This window comes from Dipteris shenzhenensis, chromosome 24 (assembly GCF_047967505.1).
Source record: "Dipteris shenzhenensis isolate YYH24624 ecotype China chromosome 24, Dip_SZ_1.0, whole genome shotgun sequence".
NCBI classification, from domain to species: domain Eukaryota; kingdom Viridiplantae; phylum Streptophyta; class Polypodiopsida; order Gleicheniales; family Dipteridaceae; genus Dipteris; species Dipteris shenzhenensis.
The window spans coordinates 17,517,041-17,532,929 of NC_141619.1; the positions used below are offsets into that span (position 1 = coordinate 17,517,041).

At 42.4% G+C, this 15,889-nt stretch overlaps 1 pseudogene; it reads left to right on the forward strand.

Annotated features, from left to right (window-relative positions):
• Positions 1-241: 241 nt before the first annotated feature.
• On the forward strand, positions 242-9,390 carry LOC147886302 (protein STABILIZED1-like; annotated as a pseudogene).
• Positions 9,391-15,889: the final 6,499 nt, after the last annotated feature.

The following is a 15,889-nucleotide window of genomic DNA, read 5'->3' on the forward strand; positions in this document are numbered from 1 at the left end:
TTTGCAAGGAAGGCTCCCCCAAACTTCCAAGGCAGGCCGAAAACGCAAATGCACTTAAGATCTCACATAGTGACAAAATTAATCGAGGTTTTCAAAACCCTAAACTCACTCTTTTAGCAACTGATAAAGTTGACCAAGAAGTTGCCGGGCCAAAAAGCAGCCCTGTGCTTTATAAACGTTGCCGAAAAGCGCGACTTATTAGCACTATATATTACGTTCTCCTTTGCATTGTCTTTCGACGATGCAGCTGTTCGTGCAATCTTTGACGGGGAACACGCTCTCCCTTCCTTCCCCCTGCACCGTCTTAGCCCTCAAGCACGCCCTCCACCACCTCGAGGGCATCCCCGTCTCCCAACAGAAACTTCTGTACCGTACCACTTTCCTCACCTCTGACCTCCTTGCCCTTTCCCGGTTGCACTATCTCCCTCCTCCTCCCTCTTTCTGGCGGGGGGGATTTCCTCCACACCAAGCCACCTCGCCTGTCTCGGGACGACCAGATCGGATATCAGGCCTGCCCGGGAGCTGCTGCGGCGGCAGCGGGCGCGGGGAAAGAAATGGGAGGAGAGGAGGAAGATGCGCAGGATGACGAGAACCAGAAATTCGACGAGTTTGAAGGTAACGTGCCTGCCACGGAAGAATACGTCGAAGACGACAAGGAAGCGGACGCGGTTTGCGAGAGCGTTGATAAACAGACCGTTTCGTGGCGGAAAGACAGAAGAGAAGAACGGCTGATCGAAAAATACAGAGCAACGAACCCTAAGATAACAAAACAAGTTGCCAACTTAAAGAGGAAGCTCTCAACCCTTACTCTTCAGGAGTGGGTTCAGATCACAAGTGATGCCGAGACATCGGACATAAAGACGGCGAGGATATTAAAGCATGAAGAAGCCAACGCGAGTCCGGGAATGGTTTCCAAAGTAATAGAAAGAGCAGTCAGGTCGATGCAGTGGGAGGGTATAGTCATAGACAGGGAAGCGTGCATCAGAGAGGCAGAGGCAGCAGAAAGAACTGGCTCTGTGGAAACCTGCCAGGCCATTATCCGAACGACTATTGGGATCGGTGTGGAGGAGGATGATCGAAAGAGAACTTGGCTTGCGTATGCAGATGAATGTAAGAAGCGGGGCTCCATTGAGACAGCTAGGGCGATTTATGCTCATGCCCTTTCAGTTTTCATGGGTAAAAAGAGTGTCTGGCTGAAAGCTGCACAGCTTGAGAAGAGTCATGGAACCAGAGAGACTCTTTATGATTTGTTGCGAAGAGCTGTTACGTACTTGCCGCAGGCAGAGTTGTTTTGGCTGATGCTAGCCAAAGAGAAGTGGTTGGCTGGAGAAGTCCTTGAAGCGAACGCTATCCTTGAGGAAGCTTATTTTAACATTCCAAATTCACAGGAAATTTGGCTGGCTGCAATCAACCTGGAATTTGATAACCATGAGTCAGAGAGGGCAAGGATGCTTTTAACCAAAGCGAGGGAAAGAGGAGCCACGGAACGTGTTTGGATGAAATCCGCCATCGTGGAACGAGAACTGGGCAATCCTGACAAAGAAAAGATGCTTTTGGAAGAAGGCGTCAAACGATTCCCACATTTTTTCCAGTTATGGCTGATGCTTGGCCAGTTAGAGGATCGTTTAGGCGATCCCGAGGCTGCCCGAGAAGTATATGAAAAAGGACTCAAGAATTGCCCTCAGAGCATTCCTCTCTGGCTATGTTCAGCTCATCTTGAGGAAAACGAGGGTGAATTGAGCAAGGCAAGAGAAGTGTTGACAAAAGCAAGGTTGAAGAATCCTCGAGACCCAGAATTGTGGCTAGCTGCCATACGTTTTGAGACTAGGTGTGGAAACGAGAAGGAATCAGAGGTCCTAATGACAAAGGCATTGCAGGAATGCCCAACAAGTGAACGGCTCTGGGCTGCGGCGACTGAAAAGAGAATGTTTATAGTAGCCTTAGGTTTTGGCCAATGAACATGAGAGAGTTGAAGGGATAAGAGACCAGACGGCACTAGTTGATTCTCATAAACCTAAAACCTCAAACATTTACAACAACCTCCAAACTCCGCAAGGGCTGAGTGTCTTCATAGGAGGCATGAATGTACCGGCCTTACCATGATACAGGGAATTCCAAAGACAACTTTGTACAATTACGATAATTTATATACAAAATCAAATGAGTCGCAGGAAGGTTCTGAAAGCTGCGATTCAACAATTTTTTAGTATAATTCAGAGAGAAGGAAAATGAAACGTGGGGATGCCATTAGCCCAGGTGATTGCAGCAGTTGCAGGATTGTTTTGGCACGACTGCAAGGTTGAGAAGGCTTGATGTTGGAGATTTTTTAACACTGTTGTACAAGTTTGAATTGCAACATGGGACGGAAGAACAGCGGCAAGAACTGTTGAAACGGTAAATTACTAAATTGCAGCAGAACCTAGACCTTATGGGCGGTGGATTTCTGCTTCCAAGGCAGTGGAGAATGCACACCTTTCTCTGACTGAACTGAACAGTGATGTTAACAGCGTTCCACTAAAGACAAAACGAACGAGCTTACAAATAACGCTAGGCCACTGGTTGCGGTATGTCTTTTTCAAATCTGCCAACAGACACGTATTTACAATATCAACTAGCTTGATTTTCTTGCTTCAATGTGAGGTTATTCTTTCACTCTAAATCTGCCAACAGACACGTATTTGCATTATCAACTAGCTTGATTTTCTTGCTTTATTGTGAGGTTACGTTTTCAACGTGCAGCGAAAAATTGAGAGCATTTTTGTGGGACGGTGAATTTAGCTTGCTATTTTTTCATTTTATTATATGTTTGTTTTGTCTCTGTTATTTCGCTTGTTTTACAAAGAAATAATAGTTCAGTAATAATTAAATAGTAATGGTAGTGAGGCTTAACCTAATATTAAGAAAATTGGAATGTTTGCTGAATTATTCCATACCATCTAGAACAGCCTCTATTCTATTCTATTCACACACAATGTGTGTGTTAGATTGAAAGGCTTGCTGAATTATCACTCTATATTCAAGAGACATGTGAGCTTTAACATGATTCCATTCCATTGATTTCTATCTTGTTATGGTGTCTATACTTGCTTCTCGAGAGAATTTGCAGTCATTGGAAGAGGTATTGTTGTTGTTTGCCTATCAGCCTATCCTAAGGGGCAATCCTCTTTTTTTATTTGAGGACGAGAGCCATATCTTGCCTTCTTCCCTCAGTTGGTCATCTTGAAGAGGGGAGCAATGAGTTGTCAGTGGGGCAGGACTTAGCATCTTGCAACTCACTATTGTGATGGTTGTTTACAACGGTATTAGCCTCCTCGGATGCTATTGTTGACTTGCACCTTGTACTCTTCTTTTGTTTTGTTTCTTGCTAGGAGCTCTTATGATTGCCCAGATCTATAGTTTCATTCTGGTGTTTTCTCAAAGTTCACCTCGCTCCTCCATTAGAATCTTTTCATGAAATAATGCAGTCTTTTTTTGTCCATTTGCCCAAGGCGATGCTCAGGGCGATAGTGGTTTGTGCCATTTGGCTTTCTTTCTTATTGATTGCTCTAGTGGTTTGTGCTGTGTTTATTTTTATAGCTCAGTGCTGCGATCTCCTTATGTGACATCTAGCATTCTGTCCTAGCAAGTTGCAAAACTTCTTGTAATTTCATGTTGAAATGAAATATCACTCTCTGCAAAATATGTGGATACAATAGGGTTGGGTATATTTAAGTTACAAGTGATATTACATTGGGAGGCACAAATGGTTAAGAGGGTACTAGCAAAAATAAAAAGAAAAAGGCAAAATTAAAATGAAACTAAAAATAAAGAAGGGGAAGATTTGGAGTTAGGTAAGGGCGGAATAAATGTGGAAAAATCTTTTAAGGGTCACAACAAACTCATGCAGACCCATTTTGGTATTATTGAATTTACCTTGCAATCAAATGCATGCTCTGGAAGTGGTTGATGTAGAACCACTGGGTGGACGAGTACCTTGGGACTCCGGGGGGTGATATGACATTTTATTGGACCTAGAACTTGATTAAGTAATTAGGGTTGCATACCTTTTGCATACATTGTTGACAACCATGAGGAGTATGAGTTGATTCTCTCAGTTCTTCAGGCCTTCATCATAGTCTGGTAATCACTGGGAAGAGGTGTCATCGAGACATCAATGGATACCTTTGTTCGTGAGGAGTTTTGTTCCCATGGTGGCGGGTGAAAGCATGGATAGGTGGTTCAAAAAGTAGTGTCATTGACATTCAATCTAACTTGCAATTAAGAAGAATCGGTAGTGGTGAAAATAATGAGCCCTGAACACCGTATTAGATAAAGTGGGACAAAAGTTGCATTTTGGGAATTTTGAATTTTGGTGGATTTTGTTAAAATTGGGAAAGGTTTCATCAAATTTGAGAAAATTTTCATTGATTGTGGGAATTTTGCCAATATTGAATATGTTGATATTTGGAAATTCCAATTATTATAAAAAACTTTATTGGTTGTGAAACATTTCATTGGGTGTAACAACCGGAACAAAGCATTTGTGGCAAAGTTTGAAATCATGTATTTGGTTGTGTTAATAAATACCGTTTGGGGACAACATGTATATTTTACTCAAGGCGTTAATAAACACGAGTTGGTTGTGTTAACAAACACTTGCATAGTGAACCACTAGAAACAAAGTAGTTGTTGGTGAAAGACAGCTTTTGAAAATTGTCATATTAATAATGTGCAAATATCCATTGACAAGATAACAACAATTGAGAAACATCACATGAGAACACACATTACAATGGAAGTTTGGGAGATCAAGAGGGAGAAAATGGACACCATTTTCTATGCTCTGATACCAAGCAAGCTCTCATATGCTTTGATACATACTCTGTGGAATCTTAATCTTCTTGGGTCTATTTATGGCTTTTGATGTCCATGATCAGACAACCGCATCAATACACTCCCATACCTATGGATCCAACCTATTCTCTACCCAATACTTGTTCCAACAGTTAACATAGGCATCTGCATCAGTGAGCCCCTTTCTCTTAACCAATGGTGCCCAATACAGAATTAATAATTTATAGGGTCTGATGGCCTCACCAAGACGAAGTCACCTTGCTTAACATCCACCATTGGTCTAAACTCTTCCCTTGGCTTACCTTTTAGAGACTGCAATAGTGATCATTCCATTTCTCATAGCCTTGGAACTCATTAATGCAAGCATCTATATCATTCTCCTCATCACGTGATTGTGTTCTTGAACAAAACTCTCTATACACTCCTATCTCTGAGATGTTTTCCTATTCGAGCTCACCGATCATGGTTTTCCAATAGTCTATCACTGGCCTAATATAGAACTCATGCGACACATTCTTTCCACTTGCACATCTCTCCCAAAACTTAATGTAATCCTTTATTCCCAATATTACTTGCAAGTTATCTCTCACAAATGCAGCCATTGGCAGTATGTCCCATAACAAGACAAAGCATCCATAGACGCACACACAGACACGTTTACTGAACTTTTAAAAAAAACTTACAGGTGCATCTATTTGCACGTCTAGAGACCCGCGTCTAATGGCATGTCTATATAGCAGACAGATGCACGTATAGATGTGCATATAGACGTGTAAATAGACGCTCTGCTAAAAAATTTAAAAAACAGATAGACGCATCGTCAAACGGGTGTATAGACGCATTGATAAATGGTCTTATAGATGCTTTTATAGATGCACAAATAGAGGCTATCTGAACAGACAGACACGTATATAGATGCATTTATAGATGCACTGATAGACATGCCACATAATATTTTTTAAATTTACAGAATGATGTGTATGTTGTGTATGCTATGTAGTTACAGGAATCCCATTTCCACATTGTGTAATTCAATTCTTACAGCCAATCGCATTTTAATTAGCACTCTTGCAAGCACGTCTATAACCGACAATTACAATTCCAAATAAAACATTACAACTCCAAAACATGTAGTTCACAAGGCATTAATTGATAGAACGTTGTACAAGAAAATTGAAAGCTCAAAAAGTGCTCATATAGCACGAAGCTAAGCCACGTGATGTGGCTTCAAGTACAAAAAATAAGAGGAGTGTATATACAAGAGACACGAAGCCAAGCCAGTGGCTTGAAGTATAAAAAAGAGTAGCTAGCACTACTTCTATGACTAATCTAAGTTCTCCATGTCCTCGCTCCCTTCCATGCTCCCTTCTGCGCTCCCTTCTCCACCTCCTTCCTCGTCTTCTTCCTCGTCTTCTTGTGCAGGGGCCTATAAACAAGGGACAACATATATCAATGTATGAAAAATCAAATCTTTACTTATAATGTTGACATTATTTAATTACTTTCAAATACCTCGGGGGACGCTCCAGTAGCTCGGATATACTGCTCCTCAGTAATCAACCCGTCATGTTAGAAGTGCTTCCATGTATCTCCTCTGCGATCGTGGCAGTGGTAGGCTATCTCAACAGGAGTAGGGTATCTGCCCACGATATCAAGCTACAAGATGACACAATTTGCAGAGGGGTTAGTACAAAGAAACAACCTCCTAATAAACTACATAAGCAATATAATTTGATGTCGATACTTACAACTTGGGCCTCCCATGATTCAACACCCCCTGCTCCAAAATGCATGCTTCCATATTGCTCCATCTGGATCCTTCGTGCCTCCACGTGCTGCAAACTGGGGTCCTCCCTCGTTGACTTCATTGCTTTCTTCCACTCATGCTTGTGAGCGGTGTGGGATGGGCCCCTTGGTGGTTGACCTCCTTCAAGCCTGGCAAGCTCCGCTAGTGCCTGCCTCTTAAGCGAAGATCTTTTATTGCCAAGTATTATAACAATCTTTGACTTGGCCCATTTATCTGTGAACTGATGATTGGGGGGGTTAGGATACCTAGAGCGAACAGCAGCAAGGGTCTCATTAGCCAACCTCTTTGGCTGGTATTTGTAGTGGATAAAGCAATCTCTGTAATTGTTAGCAATTACAGAGCACATGAAGGCCATGATGTCCTTCCCACGTGCATCCATCAAGATGCTTCCTGTCTGAGTGATGTCATAGAAGATCGTACCATCACCCAAAGGCACATCTAAATCATGTGAATCATCATCGTCCCCACCACCACCCCTCCCAAAGCACTTGTCCATGCATCCCCCACTACTCTCCCTGCTACTACACCTACTACTGTGTCGTGTCGAGCTAGTACACTGGCCACTCGTAGCTAGAGATTGCATGGGACTACGTGGACCACTCATAGCTGGAGAATCAAGTCTCGACTACACAAGAGTATGCCGATGGCTCTGCGAGACAGAAGTGAGAAAGTGAGGATCGTGCTCTCCTAGTGCAACATGGAATTAGCAAAAGATCAAGGGGGATCAAACCATAGAAGAAATTCCATGTGAGACATGCGGTAGGCAATACTCAATCTATTCCAATGTGTGTGTGTACACAACAATACATGATAGGCCTCTTATATAGAGAGTGCCCTTTGAATAGTCAACACATGTGATCCTCTCATCCACATCTCTCCTTGTGGATATCCTCAATCCACATCTCCACATCATGTAGTCCACATCCTAGGGTGGCTACTTTAATTCTTTCCTATACCATACCTTAGCCTTTAAATATGTGCTCATGGCACCACAACTCTCAACACCTCCCCTTGGTGCCATGATCCTTTGGCTACTGCAAGGTGGTCAGATGTGAGTTACATTCCATCACCTCCCCTTAGTGCTTGCATTGCTACTTAAGGTGGTAAAGTGTGGTTTACATGTCAATACCTCTCCTGGGTGCTTTCATAGCTTCTCTCAGGTAGTCAGGCTTAATTTACAAAACATAGGCAAGGTTGGCAAGTTTTTTGTTTCACAATACATTCCATTGATGTCACCTTTTGGCTCATGGCTTGATGACGATGGCGTTTGCTTCTTTGCTTGGTGTAGCTTCATGCATGATGCTTTGTTCTTCCATGTGCCTTGATGCTTTATGTGTGGATGCCATGCTTCGTGCTATGGTCATCTCATACACTTGTGCTTTTGGCATACATATGTGCATTCATGCTTTTCTTTTCCATTTCTTTGCAAAGGTCTTACCAATTGATTTCTTTCAATATTGGCAGTGTCTAATTGCATACAATGATTCTGACTCAACAAACGCGTAGAGCTCGAAAAGATGATCACTTTTCCTTTTTGGAGCGTGTTCAAATTCTTCCTGGATTGGAAGTTACGCTTTGTTGAAGCTTTTGTGAAGACGAGGGGGCCTTGATGATGTGGCACAGGGATTCACATGCTGAATTCAAACTGTGCTTACAAAGAGACTGTGCTTGGGTGGCACTTAACTAATCCTACCCTAACCATAGTTACCTATTTGACCAAAGGTGAACTAACCCTAGTGTGACCACCATCTCAACCATGGGTGTTTCTAACTAACCCTGGTTAGTTATTATCTGCCACGTGTCAATCTAAGGGAACCTTGGAGAAAGAAAAGATTTGAGGCGACGATGGAGCTGCTGTCGACCGTGATGGCGACGACGACGACGGAGCTTCTAGGCTGGCTGCGCATACAAGAGGAGAGCTTAGAGCTCTCATTTAGGTTGCTGATGCGGTTGCAGGCACAGCTCCACGGAAGGAGCTTGCAAATCCTTCGCTTCTGCCTCGACTTAGCAGCCAATGTGCAGGAGAACTAAGAGCTCGAGTCGCTAAAGGAGGCGGAGCTGCTGTAGACCGCTCTTTGGATGAGGTCGATGAGTTCGTCTGCAATATAGCAGAGCTAGAGTTGCTGTGAAGCAGTTGTTCATATCAAGAGGCTGGCTCGTCGTCAACGGTTGGAGCCATGGCATTGAGAGCTGTATTGTTGAAGCCGTAGGAGCCGCTCAGAGGTGTTTGAGCCTTCTTGTTGCTTGAAGTAGCACTGTTTGGAGCAGCAACTAGTCATAGGTGTTCTCAGAGAATGAAGAGGGTGTTTGCCCATCTTTTGCTCCTGAGCGTGGTGCTTCTGATTGCATTTTGGTGCGTCTCTGGCAGTCACAGCTTCTTAGCTTGTATGAAGATCGTGAGGTCCTTGCATTGCTCTACCCTTGTGCTCGTTGGCAGCGGCAGCTGCGCTACCTTCTCGTTGAAGAAGGGCTCATGAGGGAGCCGATGGTTCCATTGATGGATGCGCTCATCGAATGGGCTATGGAGCCTAATTACTGCTGGCTTGCTGAACGAGGTGATGGCTGTTTTCTTTGTTGCTTCTACCTCCAGACATGGTGGCCGTCACGACGGTGATGACAACATAAGAAGAAGAAGAACTATCACTGTTGCAGCTACGACTACTGCATCGACACCAGCAGCACGCCAACAACCGCTTGGGAGGCGTGAGCTCGGCTGGGAGGTGACTAGCATAGGAGCTATGGCAGTGTAGTTGTCATCACAGAGTAGCCGTAGTTGAGGTGTGGAGCCTTGAAGGTTCGAAAGCTTGCTTGTAGAAGAGCTGATTTAGAGTCCTTGCGGAGCTCCCTTGGAGGGAGAGCTCACAACACTCAACAAGAGAATGTTCAAGAACCACTCACATTCTCTCATACTTTTCCAAAAATCTAAACAAGGGTAACCACTATCTCTCTAAAACTAATCTAGAAGAAAACATGAGTTCCTAAGGCATGCCTAGGAGACTAGACCTAAGCTCTGATACCATGAGAAAGTGAGGATCGTGCTCTCCTAGTGCAACATGGAATTAGCAAAAGATCAAGGGGGATCAAACCATAGAAGAAATTCCATGTGAGACATGCGGTAGGCAATACCCAATCTATTCCAATGTGTGTGTGTACACAACAATACATGATAGGCCTCTTATATAGAGAGTGCCCTTTGAATAGTCAACACATGTGTGATCCTCTCATCCACATCTCTCCTTGTGGATATCCTCAATCCACATCTCCACATCATGTAGTCATCCTAGGGTGGCTACTTTAATTCTTTCCTATACCATACCTTAGCCTTTAATTATGTGCTCATGGCACCACAACTCTCAACAAGAAGGACCTCCTGATGACATGGGGGAAGGGGTATAAGATGGCATGGGGGAAGGGGCATAAGACAACATGGGGGAAGGGCCTCGGCTGTGTAGCCGGCTAGGCTATGCTAACTCCGCTAGGGTAATCTTAGCTGGTGTGGGATTGGGGTGGTTTGGAGTCTGTAGACATGCCAACTCCTGGGGGGTGTTTGGAGTACCCGTCATGTAGCCGTATAACTCCGCAAGACTGGGAGGGTGCCCTAAAAGGTTACATAACTTCCTAAAAATAGACTCCCGAGATCAGGTGAGCCTGAAGAGCTTCCTAGCCACATGATAAACTGGAAAAAAGAAAAAAAGAAGATTACTGATGAGCTGAGAAGAGAAAAAGAAGAGAATAAGAGAGAAAAGGGAAGGAAAGAGAAGAGAAGGGAAGGGAAGGGAAGAGGAGAAGAAAAGGGAAGGGAAGCATCTAAAACTATCAGAGCACATCTATAGACGCATCTGAGAAGCATGTCTATTTTTGCATATAACAACATATCTATAGATGCGGATGTCTGTGTCTGTAAACAGGCTAGATGCATTGATAGACGTGCCTATAGACGCGGTTTTAGGCGCGTCTATAGACGCGCTCCGACAGATGGAGTATTCTAAAAAGTGGAAAAGGACATGTAGCTGACACAAAAGCATAACACTGATACCAAAATCAACCGATTCTTGGATACGACAAAGGACAAATCCAAAGAGAGCAACTTCCAAAGAAGAACAACCATAAAGAGAATTACCTTGGATAGAGGTATGGAAGCTTCTTGTCCTTCTTCAAAGTTGCTTCTCTTCCTTGTTCACCTTCTTCTCCTATAAGCCTGGAAGTAAGTGTGGGTGCCTTCCTCTTAAGTGTCAGGGACTGTGGATCTGTTAATAACAAAGCAAGCAAGCCGCGCGAAGCTTATGTGAAGAAAAGCAAAGCAAGCATGCTAAAAGTAGATTTGAAAACTGCATCTATAGTCGCATCTAAAACCACATCTATAAGCATGTGTAATTTTGCATCTAAATACACAGAGCAGACATGGTTTTAGATGCGCCTATAGATGCACACCACAAACAGACAAACGCGGTTTTAGACGTGCCTTTAGATGCGCCACAGAGTTTTAAAATTAAATATTTGAAGAATAGCAAATATTTTTGGGTTGTTTGTTTGTAGGATGTCTTCATCTTCAACAAATAGCTCCAATGAGGATGAATCCCTCCATATCCACCATCGCGAAATGTGGTTGGAGTAAAAAATCGCCATTACCTCATGAAGCCGTGGAGGAGGAGGTGTTTGATGATATGGTGCAGGATTTATATGTCCATCAATCCGAAGGGAGGGATGATAGCATGGAGCAGGACTATCTTTTTACCGCAGCATTGATTCCACTGTTTGAGGGGTGTACATTCTCTGTTCTACGTGCCTCCCTTGAGTTACTAAACTTGAAAACCTTCTATGGATGGAGCAATGCAAGTTTGAATGCATTACTCAAGTAAGCTTTAAAGTCTATTTTGCAAACATGGTGAATTATGCTAGTGGGTCTACAGAAATTGCAATGATGCCAATCCTCTAGTGGGGTTTTGGAGAATGGCAGTGGTGACAATCTCTAAAATCCATGAATGGGTCTATACAAATCAAGAATTATTTCCCCTATCATTAGGACCTTATCCTTGCATCCGATAGCCATCCCATCTCATTACAATTACATAAAATTTACTATTAACAACTACAATGAAAGAATTTCATAAGACCAATAAAGATGTCCTTGTAGTGGGAAAGAATGGCACTAGTGCTTTTCTCCATGTGAGATTATGGAGAATGGCACTAGTGCCATTCTCCATGTGAGTGCAGCTTTCCAAGGGGAATGGCACCATTGCCATTCTACATGTGGGATTGTGAAGAATTTCATAAGACCAACAAAGATGTCCTTGTAATTGGGGGAGAATGGCACCATTTCCATTTCTCTATGTGGGTTTGCAGAGAATGGCACCGGTGCCATTCTCCATGTGAGTCTGGCTTTCCAATGGACAATGGCACTAGTGCCGATCTCCAATATTTGGGTTTATGGAGAATGGCACCGGTGCCATTCTCCCCAAACCCACATAGAAAAATGACACTTATGCCAATACCCTTGGGGGTTTTGGGAGAATGGCACTAGTGCCAATCTCCAGAATCCATGAATGGGTCTATACAAATTTTTTGTGAAAGCATGATTTATTTTCCTAAAATTTGTGGTAATTTGATAAAACTTTTTCTAAAGCATGAATTGTTTTTACTATCATCATGACCTTGTCCCTGCATCTGATAGCCATCCCCTCTCATTTGTTTTTGCAAAGGCACAAGGACTTGTGACCACTGTTCAACAAGCTATGAATACTCAGAAGTGGTATTTCTCTCAGCATGGACATTAAAAGGCTTGGGCCTTATAGTAAAGAAACTCGTAGCACAAGCGCAATGAAAAAACTTGTAGTACACCACCCACCAACCTTCTTTTCCATGCCTCAGATCAAATCACATAGGAAGGTATATGCCTCAGATCAAGAAAGGAGTAATCTCCTTGACAACCCATAAAGCATGGAAGGCCGGTTGTAGAGAGTCAAGACCTTGTGCTAATCGCTATGACCTCGTCCATCCTGCTCATCTGCGTGGCAACATCTTCAAGTCTTCAATTCCCAAAACCTCCACACTCACGGCCTACACTCTCCACGTTCTCTCTCTCTCTCTCTCTCTCTCTCTCTCTCTCTCTCTCCTTGTTTCCAAATTGTAATGCAAATGCAAATTCAAACTTGAATTTGAAGTGTTCGTTTTTAAAATTCTAATTTTTTAAAACTTAAAATTTAAAGTTTGAAGAAAAATGGAATTTTAAATTCAAATTTCTTGCCTAAATTTGAACTTTTTTCAATACATGTGTTGTAGTTTCGGAGAATGTAACTGGTGCCATGGATAATGGAGAGAATGGCACTGGTGCCATTCTCCTCAATTAGGTGCAAAGAAAAAGCAACATGTGTGGAGGTTCGGATTAGGAAAAACTGAAAAAGGTGTAGATCAAAAGCAATGGGAGGCTAAAATTTAAAGCTTCCTTCGAACCCTCTAAAAGTCAGTTTCTAATGAAAAGAGGTGTTTTAGAATTGGGACCCCTTAGAATTTGGCCTTCACTTTTGGCAGTCAGTGATCCAAATTGTGAGCCTAGCTCACTTAGCTAGGGGGTCTTAGGTCTCCTATGGACCCCACCATAACTCACCAAATCAACCTCATTAGACCCCCTAATCCATCCCGTATGAGGCTATTTTTAGGCCCTAAACCTCCCCTAATGCATACCCCCACAATGCTTCCAATTTGAGAAGTGGACCTCTGAGCCCTTGTTGTTCATCTCCCATATTGGCATCACATCTTCCATTGAAGAAGATTTCAAGATGGATTATTGTGCATATGGCCAAGTCATGAGTAATGCCATCACCTAGAGAATGGAGAATGGCACTAGTGCCATTCTCCTCAATCCATGTGATCAATCCTCAATTTGAATTTGAAATGTTCATTTTTAACATTCTACTTTTTTTCACATAAAACTTTAGATTTTGAAGAAAAATTTGAATTCTAAATTCAAATTTCTCACTTAAATTTCACTTTTTTTCAAGAGATGAGTTGTAGTTTTGGAGAATCAAACTGATGCCATGGAGAATGGAGAATGGCACTGGTGCCATTCTCTTCTCAATCGGGTCCAAAGAAAAAGGGAGAGGTGTGGAGGTTCAGATTAGGATAAAAGGGAAAAGGCGTGGATCAAAAGTAATGGGAGGCTAAAATTTAAAATTTCCTTCGAACCATCTAAAAGTCAATTTCTAATGGAAAGAGGTGTTTTAAAACTGGGACCCCTTAGAATTTGGCCCTCACTTTTGGCAACTAGTGAGCCGAATTGTGAGCTTAGCTCAGTTAGTTAGGGGTCTTAGGTCTCCTATGGACCCCACCATAACTCACTAAATCAACCTCATTAGACCCCCTAATCCATCCCTTATGAGGCCATTATGAGTCCCTAAACCTCCCCTAATGCACATCCCTCACAATGCTTCCAAATTGACAAGTGGACCTCCAAGCACTTGTTGTCCATCTCCCATATTAGCATCACATCTTCCATGGAAGAGGATTTCAAAATGCATTATTGTGCATATGGCCAAGTCATGAGGAATGCAATCATCACTTAGGCACTGGTGCCATTCTCCTCAATCCATGTGATTAATGGCACTCGTGACATACTTAATATAATAATATGGTGTTCAAGACAATGGCACCAAAGCCAATCTCCAACCATGATCCGTGACAACCTTGAGATCTGGAGAGTGGCACCATAACCATTCTAGCTAAGGTTTTTTCTATATCGCCAATCCCCTCAGAATGGATGTAGTGCATAATCTTTTCACTAGACGGGTTGAAGTTTGACAAATGGCACTCATGCCATTCTCCACAACATCATATGAATATTTGGACAATGGTACCAATTCCATTCATCAAATGGAGAGTGGATAATGGCACTGGTGCCAGTCTCCTCAATCCATGTTATTGATGGCATAGGTTCCAGCCTCAATATAATCATCACTACAAGGCATAGGACCTTTTCTGATGGAAATACCGACCTTTTTTACACTAAAAGGTTTTTTTTTATGGGTGCAATGGTCGGCATTTACGTCGCTACTATAAGCATCGAAAAATAACGACTGCTATATAAGCGTCGCTATATAGTGACACTAATAAATGTCACTAGATAGCAACACTAGTAAATGTCGCTATATAGCAACAATTAACAGAAGCTTAAAAGAAACATTAGTGGGGCTAAACAGGGCCACAACAAGCCCTGTTTTGCCTCACTAATGTTTTTTATTTAGTAATTACAAAAGAATGTTTTTTGTTACAAAATTTCCCTTGTGGAAAGGATGATACAAAATCGCTCAAATGAACCGAGCGAAAGAAGCATATACATGTCGAAGATATATAACATTGTTTGTTACAAAATTACCCTTTCGAAAAGGGTGATACAAAATCGCTCAAACGTCATAGTGCTACGTGCGAGAGGAGTTGGGCCAGGGGTGGTGGTCATAGGGGTAGGCCCCTAAGGTGTCACATGAGTGGAATCAAAGTCCTTTAGAGAACAGAGACAATGATGTCTCCTCCTACAAGGGTTTCCATACTCATCGGACATGCAACGTGATCCCATGTCTAATTTGGGGGGATTAGACAAATGTAGACACAAACATGAAAACAAAAAACAAAAAGCAAGAGCAGGTAACAAGCGGAAAGCATATGCATAAGAGAAGGAGAAGCATAAGAGAAGCATAAGAGAAACAAAAGAGAAGGAGAAGCATAAGAGAAGGAGAGGGGAAAAGAAGAGAAAGAAAAGGGGAAAAGATATTGAAAGAGGGGAAAAGAACCAAATATCCATAAGAGAAAAAAGAGAGAAAGCATATGCATAAGAGAAAAAGAGAGAAAGCATATGCTTATGCTTATGCATAAGCATATGAGCATATGCTCATGCATAAGCATAAGCATAAGCATAGGCATAGGCATAGGCATATTCTTATGACAAGAAGAGAAACAGAGAGGGAAAAAGAAGAGAAGAAAAGGAGAAGGAGACATATGCTCATGCATAAGCATAAGCGTAAGAGAAGAAAAAACATATGCATAAGAGAAAAAGAGAGAAAGCATATGTTTGAAAGAGGGGAAAAGAGATTGAAAGAGGGGGAAAAGAGATTGAAAGAGGGGAAAAAGAAGAGGGGAAAAGAAGAGAAGGAAGAGGGGAAAAGAGGGGAAAAGAGCATAAGCATAAGAGAAGGAAGAGGGGAAAAGATATTGAAAGAGGGGAAAAAGAAGAGGGAAAAAGAAGAGAAGGAAGAGGGGAAA